Source organism: Arachis stenosperma, chromosome 9, assembly GCF_014773155.1.
Source record: "Arachis stenosperma cultivar V10309 chromosome 9, arast.V10309.gnm1.PFL2, whole genome shotgun sequence".
Lineage (NCBI taxonomy): Eukaryota > Viridiplantae > Streptophyta > Magnoliopsida > Fabales > Fabaceae > Arachis > Arachis stenosperma.
The window spans coordinates 111,671,430-111,685,706 of NC_080385.1; positions in this window are offsets into that span (position 1 = coordinate 111,671,430).

A 14,277-nucleotide genomic window follows, 5' to 3' on the forward strand; every position below is an offset into this window, starting at 1 on the left:
AAACCCAAAGAAGCATAATTGAATGTGGTCATGCAAGTGAGAAATTGTGCCGTAAGAATATGGGTATCCTTATTACATGACAGCTGCAACATGTAACTAAGATAACATTTGATAAGCAAGGCAAATCATTGGCATGTGGTATAAGGGTAGTGTAAGTATGCAAGTAAAAGGCATGAGAAGTGGTGGACAAAATTGTGATCCATATTCCTTGTATTTGTATGAAATCATTATTATGGCACCAGTTGAATTCACAACTCCGTTCAACTAACCAGCAAGTGTACTGGGTCGTCCAAGTAATAAACCTTACGCGAGTAAGGGTCGATCCCACAGAGATTGTTGGTATGAAGCAAGCTATGGTCACCTTGTAAATCTCAGTTAGGCAGATTAAATTTGTTTATGGTTTCGAAAATAGAAATAACAAAATAGAAATAATAAAAGGGATAGAATACTTATGCAGATTCATTGGTGGGAATTTCAGATAAGCGAATGGAGATACTGTATGGCTCAAGAACGCCTACTTTCCTACTGCTTCAACTCAATCTTTCTTACTCCTTTCCATGGCAAGCTGTGTATAGGGGTTCACCGTTCGACGATGGCTACTTTGTATCCTCTCTGGAAAATGATCCTCTGCGCTGTCACTCGCATGGCTAATCGTCTGGAGGCATCACACTGGCCGAAGGCTACATCCCATCCTCGCAGTGAAAACTACGCTCACGCACTCTATCACAGCACGGCTAATCACTGGTTGGTTCCCGCTCCTGCTAGAATAGAATCCCTTGATTCTTTTGCGTCTGTCACTAACGCCCAGCACTTGCGAGTCTGAAGCACGTCACAGTCATTCATTACTGGAATCCTACTCGGAATACCACAGACAAGGTTAGACTTTCCGGATTCCCAGGATCCTACTCGGAATACCATAGACAAGGTGAGACTTTTCGGATCCTCATAAATGCCGCCATCTATCTAGCTTATACCACGAAGATTCTGTTGGGGAATCTAAGAAATACACATTCAAGCTCTGTTGCATGTAGAACGTAGGTGGTTGTCAATCACGTGCGTTCATAGGTGAGAATGATGATGAGCGTCACATAATCATCACATTCATCATGTTCTTGGGTGCGAATGAATATCTTGGAATAAGAATAAGAGAGATTTGAATAAAAAGTAATAGTAATTGTATTAAAACTTGAGGTACAGCAGAGCTCCACACCCTTAATCTATGGTGTGCAGAAACTCCACCATTGAAAATACATAAGTAAAAGGTTCAGGCATGGCCGAATGGCCAGCCCCCATAACGTGATCAATAGCCTCTTAGGATGAAGAATAAAACAAAACTGAGACCAAAGATTAAACGTGGTCAAAAGACGTCTAATATAATAGTTAAATGTTCTATTTATAATAAACTAGCTCCTAGGGTTTACATGAGTAAGTAATTGATGCATAAATCCACTTCCGGGGCCCACTTGGTGTATGCTTGGGCTGAGCTTGGTCTATCCACAAGCTGAGGCTTCTCTTGGAGTTGAACTCCGAGTTATGACGTGTTTTGGGCGTTCAACTCCGGATCACGACGTTTTTCTGGCGTTTAACTCCAGACAGCAGCATGTACTTGGCGTTCAACGCCATGTTACGTCGTCAATTTCCGAATAAAGTATGGACTATTATATATTGCTGGAAAGCCCTGGATGTATACTTTCCAACGCCGTTAAGATCGCGCCATTTGGAGTTCTGTAACTCCAAAAAATCCATTTCGAGTGCAGGGAGGTCAGATTCCAACAGCATCAGCAGTCCTTTTGTCAGCCTTTTTTCAGAGTTTTGCTCAAGTCCCTCAATTTCAGCCAGAAATTACCTGAAATCACAGAAAAACACACAAACTCATAGTAAAGTCCAGAAATGTGAATTTAACATAAAAACTAATGAAAACATCCCTAAAAGTAGCTTGAACTTACTAAAAACTACCTAAAAACAATGCCAAAAAGCGTATAAATTATCCGCTCATCACAACACCAAACTTAAATTGTTGCTTGTCCCCAAGCAACTGAAAATCAAATAGGATAAAAAGAAGAGAATATACTATAAATTCCAGAATATCAATGAATATTAATTATAATTAGATGAGCGGGACTTGTAGCTTTTTGCTTCTGAACAGTTTTGGCATCTCACTTTTTCCTTTGAAGTTTAGAATGATTGGCTTCTCTAGGAACTTAGAATTTCGGATGGTGTTATTGACTTTCCTAGTTAAGCATGTTGATTCTTGAACACAGCTACTTATGAGTCTTGGTTGTGGCCCTAAGCACTTTGTTTTCCAGTATTACCACCGGATACATAAATGCCACAGACACATAACTGGGTGAACCTTTTCAGATTGTAACTCAGCTTTGCTAGAGTCCCCAGTTAGTGGTGTCCAGAGCTCTTAAGCACACTCTTTTGCTTTGGATCACGACTTTAACCACTCAGTCTCAAGCTTTTCACTTGGACCTTCATGACACAAGCACATGGTTAGGGACAGCTTGATTTAGCCGCTTAGGCCTGGATTTAATTTCCTTGGGCCCTCCTATCCATTGATGCTCAAAGCCTTGGATCCTTTTTACCCTTGCCTTTTGGTTTTAAGGGCTATTGGCTTTTTCTACGGCTCCTTCTTTTTTTTTCTTTTTTTTTCGCCAAATTTTTTTTTTTCGCCATTCACTGCTTTTTCTTGCTTCAAGAATCAATTTCATGATTTTTCAGATCATCAATAACATTTCTCTTTGTTCATCATTCTTTCAAGAGCCAACAGTTTTAACATTCATAAACAACAAGATCAAAAGACATGTGCACTGTTCAAGCATTCATTCAGAAAAGAAAAGTATTGTCACCACATCAATATAATTAAATTAAATTCAAGGATAAATTCGAAATTCATGTACTTCTTGTTCTTTTGAATTAAAACATTTTTCATTTAAGAGAGGTGAAGGATTAATGGAATTTATTCATAGCTTTAAGGCATGGTTACATACTAATGATCATGAAATAAAGACACAAAACATAGATAAACACAATATTAAAAACCGAAAAACAGAAAGAAATAAAGAACAAGGAATGAATCCACCTCTAGTGGCGTCTTCTTCTTGAAGGTCCAACAATGTCCTTAAGCTCTTCTATGTCCCTTCCTTGCCTTTGTTGCTCCTCCCTCATTGCTCTTTGATCTTCTCTTATTTCTTGGAGAATGATGGAGTGCTCATGATGTTCCACCCTTAGTTGTTCAACATTGTGGCTCAAACCTTCTAAAGAAGTGTTGAGTTACTCCCAATAGTTGTTTGGAGGAAAGTGCATCCCTTGAGGCATCTCAGGGATTTCTTGATGATGAGCTTCCTCATGCATCTCTTGAGAACCGTGAGGGGTCTCTCTTGCTTGCTCCATCCTCTTCTTGGTGATGGGCTTATCCTCTTCAATGGAGATGTCTCCTTCTATGATGACTCCAGCTGAGTAACATAGATGGCAAATAAGGTGAGGAAAAGCTAACCGTGCCATGGGTGAAGGCTTGTCGGCTATTTTGTAGATTTCATTGGAGATGACCTCATGAACTTCCACTTCCTCTTCAATCATGATGCCATGAATCATGATGGCCCGATCCACAGTAACTTCAGATCGGTTGCTAGTAGGAATGATGGAGCGTTGAATGAACTACAACCATCCTCTAGCTATAGGCTTGAGGTCCAGTCTTCTTAATTGGACTGGCTTGCCTTTGGAGTCTCTCTTCCATTGAGCTCCTTCCACACAAATGTCCATAAGGACTTGGTCCAACCTTTGATCAAAGTTGACCCTTCTAGTGTAGGGGCGTTCATCACCTTGCATCATGGGCAAGTGGAATGCCAACCTTACATTTTCCGGACTGAAATCCAAGTATTTCCCCCAAACCATTGTGAGATAATTCTTTGGACTTGGGTTCATACCTTGATCATGGTTCCTAGTGATCCATGCATTGGCATAGAACTCTTGAACCATTAAGATTCCGACTTGTTGCATGGGGTTGGTTAAGACTTCCCAACCTCTTCTTCGGACTTCATGTCAGATCTCCAGATACTCATTTTTCTTGAGCTTGAAAGGGACCTCAGGGATCACCTTCTTCTTTGCCACAACATCATAGAAGTGGTCTTGATGGCTCTTGGAGATGAATCTTTCCATCTCCCATGACTCGGAGGTGGAAGCTTTTGTCTTCCCTTTTCCTTTTCTAGAGGATACTCCGGCCTTAGGTGCCATTGATGGTAATGGAAAAACAAAAAAGCTTATGCTTTTACCACACCAAACTTAAAATATTGCTCGCCCTCGAGCAAGAGAAGAAAGAAGAGAAGAAGAAGAAGAAGAAAATATGGTAGAGAAGGGGGAGTGTGTATTCGGCCATTTAGGATGGGAATGGGTGGGAAATTGGTTTTGAATTTTTGAAGGTAGGTGGGGTTTATGGGGAAGAGTGGATGGATGTGAGTGGTGAATGGGGTAATTGGGAAGAGGAATTGAGGTGATTGGTGAAGAGTGCTGGGAAGTGTGGCATGGGGAATAGGAGAGTGTGATTAGGATTAAAAGGTAAGGTGGGAATATGGTAGGTGGGGATCCTGTGGGATCCACAGATCCTGAGGTGATCCTGTGGGGTCCACAGATCCTGAGGTGTCAAGGAATTCCATCCCTGCACCAAATAGGCATGTAAAATGCCTTCGTGCATTATTCTGGCGTTTAAACGCCCATTGGTGCACATTCTGGGCGTTCAACGCCCATGTAAAGCATGTTTCTGGCGTTGAACGCCAGTTTCATGCTTGTTACTGGCGTTCAGCGCCAGTTTTTCCTCTCTGGGCACATTTCTGGCGTTCAGTTGTCCATACTCGAACAATCCCCAGCAACGGCGCCAACAACTTGGTGGACGAAATTGTGATCCATATTCCTTGTATTTGTATGAAATCATTATTATGGCACCAGTTGAATTCACAACTCCGTTCAACTAACCAGCAAGTGTACTGGGTCGTCCAAGTAATAAACCTTACGCGAGTAAGGGTCGATCCCACAGAGATTGTTGGTATGAAGCAAGCTATGGTCACCTTGTAAATCTCAGTTAGGCAGATTAAATTTGTTTATGGTTTCGAAAATAGAAATAAGAAAATAGAAATAATAAAAGGGATAGAATACTTATGCAGATTCATTGGTGGGAATTTCAGATAAGCGAATGGAGATACTGTATGGTTCAAGAACGCCTACTTTCCTACTGCTTCAACTCAATCCTTCTTACTCCTTTCCATGGCAAGCTGTGTATAGGGGTTCACCGTTCAACGATGGCTACTTTGTATCCTCTCTGGAAAATGGTCCTCTGCGCTGTCACTCGCATGGCTAATCGTCTGGAGGCATCACACTGGCCGAAGGCTACATCCCATCCTCGCAGTGAAAACTACGCCCACGCGCTCTGTCACAGCACGGCTAATCACTGGTTGGTTCCCGCTCCTGCTGGAATAAAATCCCTTGATTCTTTTGCGTCTGTCACTAACGCCCAGCACTTGCGAGTCTGAAGCACGTCACAGTCATTCATTACTGGAATCCTACTCGGAATACCACAGACAAGGTTAGACTTTCCGGATTTCCAGGATCCTACTCGGAATACCACAGACAAGGTGAGACTTTCCGGATCCTCATAAATGCCGCCATCTATCTAGCTTATACCACGAAGATTCTGTTGGGGAATCTAAGAAATACACATTCAAGCTCTGTTGCATGTAGAACGTAGGTGGTTGTCAATCACGTGCGTTCATAGGTGAGAATGATGATGAGCGTCACATAATCATCACATTCATCATGTTCTTGGGTGCGAATGAATATCTTGGAATAAGAATAAGAGAGATTTGAATAAAAAGTAATAGTAATTGTATTAAAACTTGAGGTACAGCAGAGCTCCACACCCTTAATCTATGGTGTGCAGAAACTCCACCGTTGAAAATACATAAGTAAAAGGTTCAGGCATGGCCGAATGGCTGATGAGCGGATAATTTATACGCTTTTTGGCATTGTTTTTAGTATGTTTTTAGTATGATTTAGTTAGTTTTTAGTATATTTTTATTAGTTTTTAGTTAAAATTCACTTTTCTGGACTTTACTATGAGTTTGTGTGTTTTTCTGTGATTTCAGGTATTTTCTGGTTGAAATTGAGGGATCTGAGCAAAAATCTGATTAAGAGGCTGAAAAGGACTGCAGATGCTGTTGGATTCTGACCTCCCTGCACTCGAAGCGGAATTTTTGGAGCTACAGAAGCCCAATTGGCGAGCTCTCAACGGCGTTGGAAAGTAGACATCCTGGGCTTTCCAGCAATGTATAATAGTCCAAACTTTGCCCGATATTTGATGGCCCAAACCGGCGTTGCAAATCAGCCTCAGAATTTCCAGCGTTTAACGCTGGAACTGGCATAAAAAGTGGAGTTAAACGCCCAAACTGGCATGAAAGCTGGCGTTTAACTCTAGAAAAGGTCCCTACACATGAAAGCTTCAATGCTCAGCCCAAGCACACACCAAGTGGGCCCGGAAGTGGATTTTTCTGTCATTTACTCATTTCTGTAAACCTTAGGTTACTAGTTCACTATTAATAGGATCTTTTGACATTGTATCTGTACCTCATGACACTTTACACGTTTTCTTTGTGTACTTCTTACAGCATGAGTCTCTAAACCCCATGGTTGGGGGTGAGGAGCTCTGCTGTATCTTGATGGATTAATGCAATTACTACTGTTTTTCATTCAATCATGCTTGCTTCCATTCTAAGATATTACTTGTTCTTAAACCGGATGAATGTGATGATCCGTGACACTCATCATCATTCTCAACTATGAACGTGTGCCTGACAACCACCTCCGTTCTACCTTAGATTAAGTAGATATCTCTTGGATTCCTTAATCAGAATCTTCGTGGTATAAGCTAGAACTGATGGCGGCATTCAAGAGAATCCGGAAGGTCTAAACCTTGTCTGTGGTATTCTGAGTAGGATTCAATGATTGAATGACTGTGACGAGCTTCAAACTCCTAAAGGCGAGGCGTTAGTGACAGACGCAAAAGAATCACTGGATTCTATTCCGGCCTGATTGAGAACCGACAGATGGATAGCCGTGCCGTGACAGGGTGCATTGAACATTTCCACTGAGAGGATGGGAGGTAGCCACTGACAACGGTGAAACCCTTGCATACAGCTTGCCATGGAAGGAGCCTTGCGTGTTTGAGGAAGAAGACAGTAAGAAAGCAGAGATTCAGAAGGCCGAGCATCTCCAAAGCCTCAACGTATTCTCCATTACTGCAAAACAAGTACTTATTTCATGTTCTTTTGCTTTTCACAATCAATCCTGATAATTTCTGATATCCTGACTAAGATTTACAAGATAACCATAGCTTGCTTCAAGCCGACAATCTCCGTGGGATCGACCCTTACTCACGTAAGGTATTACTTGGACGACCCAGTGCACTTGCTGGTTAGTTGTGCGGGAATGCAAAAGTGTGATTGCAATTTCGTGCACCAAGTTTTTGGCGCCGTTGCCGGGGATTGTTCGAGTTTGGACAACTGACGGCTTATCTTGTTGCTTAGATTAGGATTGTTTTATTTTTGTTAGTTTAGAGTCTTTTAGTTGAGTCTAGTTCCATATTTTAAGTTTGGTGTCAATTGCATGCTTTTGTTTTTCTTCTAATTTTCGAATTTGCATGTCTTTATTCCCTTTTTGATCCGTAAAAATTCTAAGTTTGGTGTCCTCTTTGTGTTTTTCCTTTAAAATTTTCGAAAAATTGTGTTTGATTTTCTAAAAATTTTAAGTTTGGTGTCATTTTGTTGTTTTTCTCTTTCTTCATTTCAAAAATCAAATCTTTTTCATAAAAATTTTTCAATCATATCTTTCTAATTGCTAATCTCAAAATCTTTTTAATTAACTAATTGATTCAGTTTTCAATTTGCTTCGATCTTATTTTCTTTTAATTTTCGAATTTTTATTTTATTTTCCTTTTGTTTTATTTTATTTTATTTTTTTTCGGTTAATTCAAAAAAATATATATATTTCTCTACTTGCAATCCATATCATTCCCTTTATCCATCATGGACCTAAGTGAGATTGATCAGTCCAGAAGGACTCTGAGGTCATATGCTAACCCCATTACAGCTGCATATGGGAGTAGCATCTGTACACCTCCCATCAAAGCAAGCAGCTTTGAGCTAAATCCTCAACTCATTATCATAGTGCAGCAAAATTGCCAGTATTCCGGTCTTCCACAGGAAGAACCTACTGAGTTTCTGGCACAATTCTTACAAATTGCTAACACAGTACATGATAAAGAGGTGGATCAGGATGTCTACAGACTATTACTGTTTCCATTTGCTGTAAAAGATCAAGCTAAAAGGTGGTTGAATAACCAACCTACAGCAAGCATAAAGATATGGAAACAGTTATCAGACAAATTCCTGAATCATTTTTACCCTCCAAAGAGGATGACACAGCTAAGGCTGGACATCCAAGGCTTTAAACAAGAGGATAATGAATCCCTTTATGATGCCTGGGAGAGGTATAGAGGTATGCTAAGAAAATGCCCCTCTGAAATGTTTTCAGAGTGGGTACAGTTAGACATCTTCTACTATGGGCTTACAGAAAAAGCTCAGATGTCTTTAGACCACTCAGCTGGTGGATCTATACACATGAGGAAGACAATTGAAGAGGCTCAAGAGCATATAGACACTGTTGCTAGAAACCAATATTTATACTCTAGCAATGAGTTCTCTCCAAAAGAGGAAGTCATGGCAGTAGTCACTGATCCTAATCCTCAAGAACAGATGATTGAGCTTAATCAACAATTGCTCCTGATGACAGAACAGTTAGCAGAATTTAAAGAGATGCTCCATGAAACTAAAGTTGCTAACAAGAACATAGAACTGCAGTTGAATCAAGCAAAACAGCAGATATCTAAACAGATAACAGGAGAGTGTCAAGCAGTTCAACTGAGGAGTGGGAAGACACTGAACAACACCACTCAAAAGAGCAAAAAGTCAAATAAGGAACAATTGACAGAGGATAACCAAGCCACTGCCCAAAATCCCTCTGAGGACAGTAAGAGCCCCGAGAGGAATACTTTTGGCGTTCAAACGCCAGAAAGGGAAGGAAAGCTGGCGTTAAACGCCCATTCCTTGCCCAGTTCTGGCGTTCAAACGCCAGAAAAGGGGGAGAAGTTGGCGTTAAACGCCCAATCTTCACCCATTCCTGGCGTTCAGACGCCAAGGGAGGATCAGACACCTGAGAGTGCTGACAGTAATCCCTCTAAAAAGGATTCTTCAACCACTTCTGTAAGGAATAAGCCTGCAGCAACTAAGGTTGAAGAATATAAAGCCAAGATTCCTTATCCTCAGAAACTCCGCCAAGCGGGGCAGGATAAGCAATTTGCCCGCTTTGCAGATTATCTAAGGACTCTTGAAATAAAGATTCCGTTTGCAGAGGCACTTGAGCAAATACCTTCTTATGCTAAGTTCATGAAAGAGATCTTAAGTCATAAGAAGGATTGGAGAGAAACTGAAAAAGTATTTCTCACTGAAGAATGCAGTGCAGTCATTCTGAAAAGCTTACCAAAAAAGCTTCAAGATCCAGGAAGCTTTATGATACCATGCACATTAGAAGGTGCCTGCACCAAGACAGCCCTATGTGATCTTGGAGCAAGCATCAATCTAATACCTGCATCCACTATCAGAAAGCTTGGGTTGACTGGAGAAGTCAAACCAACCCGGATATGCCTCCAACTTGCTGATGGCTCCATTAAACATCCATCAGGCAAAATAGAGGATATGATTGTCAAGGTTGGGCCATTTGCCTTTCCAACTGATTTTGTGGTGCTGGAAATGGAGGAGCATAAAAGTGCAACTCTCATTCTAGGAAGACCTTTCCTAGCAACTAGACGAACTCTCATTGATGTACAAAAAGGGGAAGTAACCCTGAGAGTCAATGAGGATGAGTTCAAGTTGAATGCTGTAAAAGATATGCAGCACCCAGACACACCAAATGACTGCATGGGTGCTGACATTATTGACTCTTTGGTGGAAGAGATCAATATGACTGAAAGCCTAGAATCAGAGCTTGAAGACATCTTCAAGGATGCTCAACCTGATCAAGAAGAACCACAGGAAACAAAGGAATTTTCGAAAATTCCTCAGGAGGAGGATCAGCCTCCCAAACCTGAACTCAAACCACTACCACCATCCCTGAAGTATGCATTTCTGGGAGAGGGTGACACTTTTCCAGTGATTATAAGCTCGGTTTTAAATCCACAGGAAGAGGAAGCACTAATTCAAGTGCTAAGGACACACAAGACAGCTCTTGGGTGGTCCATAAGTGATCTTAAGGGCATTAGCCCAGCCAGATGCATGCACAAGATCCTGTTGGAGGATAATGCCAAACCAGTGGTCCAACCACAGAGGAGGCTAAATCCAGCCATGAAGGAGGTGGTGCAGAAAGAGGTCACTAAATTACTAGAGGCTGGGATTATTTATCCTATTTCTGATAGCCCCTGGGTGAGCCCTGTCCAAGTTGTCCCCAAAAAGGGAGGCATGACAGTGGTTCATAATGAAAAAAATGAACTGGTTCCCACAAGAACAGTCACAGGGTGGCGTATGTGTATTGACTACAGAAGACTCAATACAGCCACCAGAAAGGATCATTTTCCTTTACCATTTATAGACCAAATGCTAGAAAGACTAGCTGGTCATGATTATTACTGCTTTTTGGATGGCTATTCAGGTTACAACCAAATTGCAGTAGATCCTCAGGACCAAGAGAAAACAGCATTTACTTGCCCTTCTAGCGTGTTTGCCTACAGGAGGATGCCTTTTGGTCTGTGTAATGCTCCTGCAACCTTTCAGAGATGCATGTTATCCATCTTCTCTGATATGGTGGAGAAATTCCTGGAAGTCTTCATGGATGACTTCTCAGTATATGGAGACTCATTCAGCTCCTGTCTTAATCACCTAGCACTTGTCCTGAAAAGGTGCCAAGAGACTAACCTGGTTTTAAACTGGGAGAAATGTCACTTTATGGTGACTGAAGGAATTGTCCTTGGGCACAAAATTTCAAGCAGGGGAATAGAGGTGGATAAGGCAAAGGTAGAGGTAATTGAAAAATTACCACCACCTGCCAATGTTAAGGGAATCAGAAGCTTTCTGGGGCATGCAGGATTCTACAGAAGGTTTATAAAGGATTTTTCGAAAATTGCAAAACCTTTGAGTAACCTGCTTGCTGCTGACACACCATTTGCGTTTGACACACAGTGTCTGCAGGCATTTGAGACCCTGAAAGCTAAGCTGGTCACAGCACCAGTCATCTCTGCACCAGATTGGACATTGCCATTTGAACTAATGTGTGATGCCAGTGACCATGCCATTGGTGCAGTGTTGGGACAGAGGCATAACAAGCTTCTGCACGTCATTTATTATGCTAGCCGTGTTCTAAATGATGCACAGAAGAATTACACAACCACAGAAAAAGAGTTACTTGCAGTGGTCTATGCCATTGACAAGTTTAGATCCTATCTAGTGGGATCCAAAGTGATTGTGTACACTGACCATGCTACTCTTAAATACTTACTCACAAAGCAGGATTCAAAACCCAGGCTTATAAGATGGGTGTTGCTTCTGTAAGAGTTTGATATAGAAATAAGAGACAGAAAAGGGACAGAGAACCAGGTAGCTAATCATCTGTCCCGAATAGAACCAGTAGCCGGGGCGTCCCTCCCTTCTACTGAGATTTCTGAGACTTTCCCAGATGAGCAACTCTTTGCCATCCAGGAAGCTCCATGGTTTGCAGATATTGCAAATTATAAAGCTGTGAGGTTCATACCACAGGAGTACAGCAGAGTGCAAAGAAAGAAATTAATTTCAGATGCCAAGTACTACCTATGGGATGAACCGTATCTCTTTAAGAGATGTGCAGACGGAATGATCCGCAGATGTGTACCCAGAGAAGAAGCACAAAGGATCCTATGGCATTGCCATGGATCACAGTATGGAGGACATTTTGGAAGTGAGCGAACAGCCACTAAAGTCCTCCAATGTGGCTTCTACTGGCCTACTCTCTATAAAGATTCCCGAGAGTTTGTGCGTAACTGTGACAGTTGCCAAAGAGCTGGTAACTTGCCTCACGGATATGCCATGCCTCAACAAGGGATGTTAGAGATAGAATTGTTTGATGTATAGGGAATTGACTTCATGGGTCCATTCCCACCATCATACTCAAACACTTACATTCTGGTGGCAGTGGACTATGTATCTAAGTGGGTAGAAGCAATTGCTACACCCACTAATGATACCAAGACCGTGCTGAAATTCCTCCAGAAACACATCTTCAGTAGGTTTGGTGTTCCCAGAGTACTAATCAGTGACGGGGGCACTCATTTCTGCAATAGACAGCTATACTCTGCTATGGTCAGATATGGAATTAGCCACAAAGTGGCAACTCCGTATCATCCACAGACAAATGGGCAAGCTGAAGTCTCTAACAGAGAACTAAAAAGAATCCTAGAACGGACTGTGATAGCCCGAAGAAAGGATTGGGCAAAGAGTTTGGATGATGCTCTGTGGGCATACAGAACAGCATTCAAGACTCCTATAGGAACCTCTCCATACCAACTGGTGTATGGGAAGGCCTGTCATCTTCCCGTGGAACTGGAACATAAAGCCTACTGGGCAACCAGATTCCTAAACATGGATGCTCAGTTGGCTGGTGAAAAAAGACTGCTCCAGCTAAATGAGCTAGAGGAGTTCAGACTCAATGCCTTTGAAAATGCAAAAATTTATAAGGAAAAGGCAAAGAAGTGGCATGACAAGAAGTTGTCAACCAGAGTCTTTGAGCCAGGACAAAAAGTTCTGCTCTTCAACTCTAGGCTCAGATTGTTTCCAGGAAAACTTAAATCCCGATGGAGGGGTCCGTATGTGATTACAGGAGTGTCACCATATGGATATGTTGAGCTTCAGGATATTGATTCTGACAAAAAGTTCATTGTTAATGGACAAAGAATCAAGCATTATCTTGAAGGCAATTTTGAGCAGGAATGCTCAAAACTGAGGCTTGAGTGATTCTCAGTAAAGGTCCAGCTAAAGACAGTAAAGAAGCGCTTGCTGGGAGGCAACCCAGTCATTAGCAGGTTATATATTTTGTTTTTACAAAGGCAAGTATCAAAAATGAAGGAATTCACAGAGTTACAGAAGGATTCAGCGCAAAAAGCAGAGAAAAAGAGCTTACTGGCGAAAAAACGCCAGTAAGGGGCATTTTGGGCGTTAAACGCCAGAATGGGTACCATTCTGGGCGTTTAACGCCAGTAAAGGTGCCATTTTGGGCGTTAAACGCCAGAATGGGCACCATTCTGGGCGTTTAACGCCAGGTGTGCAGCATCCTGGGCGTTTAGCAAAACGCCCAGTGACAAAGGGGATTCTGGTGTTTAATGCCAGCCAGGGCACCTGGCTGGGCGTTAAACGCCCACAATGGGCATCAAATGGGCGTTAAACGCCAGAATGGATGCCATTCTGGGCGTTTAACGCCAGAAAGGTGGGGGACCAAGATTTTGTTTTCCAATCAAATTTTTTTTCAAACTTTCCTTTTCTTACCCATACTTTTCTACATAAACACATCTCAACCTTTCATCATTCACTTTCAAATCTTCAAAAATCAAAAATCATTCTTCAAATCTCTCTCAAATCAATCCCAAATCTTATTCAAAAACTCACCTTCTCTCAAATTCTCCCCATATCTTCTCAAATCTCCTTTCAATTTTTTCGAAATCTCCTTCCCCCCCCCCCTTATAAAACCACGTTCGGCCTCACCACTCCCCCACACCATTCGAATTTGCTCTTCTCCTCTCTCTCCTCCTTCTTTTCTTTTGCTTGAGGACAAGCAAACCTCTAAGTTTGGTGTGCTTTTCCGTGATCACTGAGTCAAGATTCATCAAGATCATGGCTCCTAAGGGAAAACAAACCAATTTAAGAGGAAAGAAAGAGAATAATCCAAAGAATCTTTGGAATCAAGAGAAGTTCTTAACCAAAGAACATGAAGACCATTATCACAAAATAATGGGTATGAGGTCAGTGATCCCGGAAGTTAAATTTGATCTGAAAGAAGATGAATATCCGGGGATCCAAGAGCAAATTTGAAACAGAGGATGGGAAGTTCTAACCAATCCTGAGATAAAGGTTGGAAGGAATATGGTTCAGGAATTCTACTCAAATCTGTGGCTAACAGATAAGCAGAGAATGACTGGAACTGCTTACCATACTTACA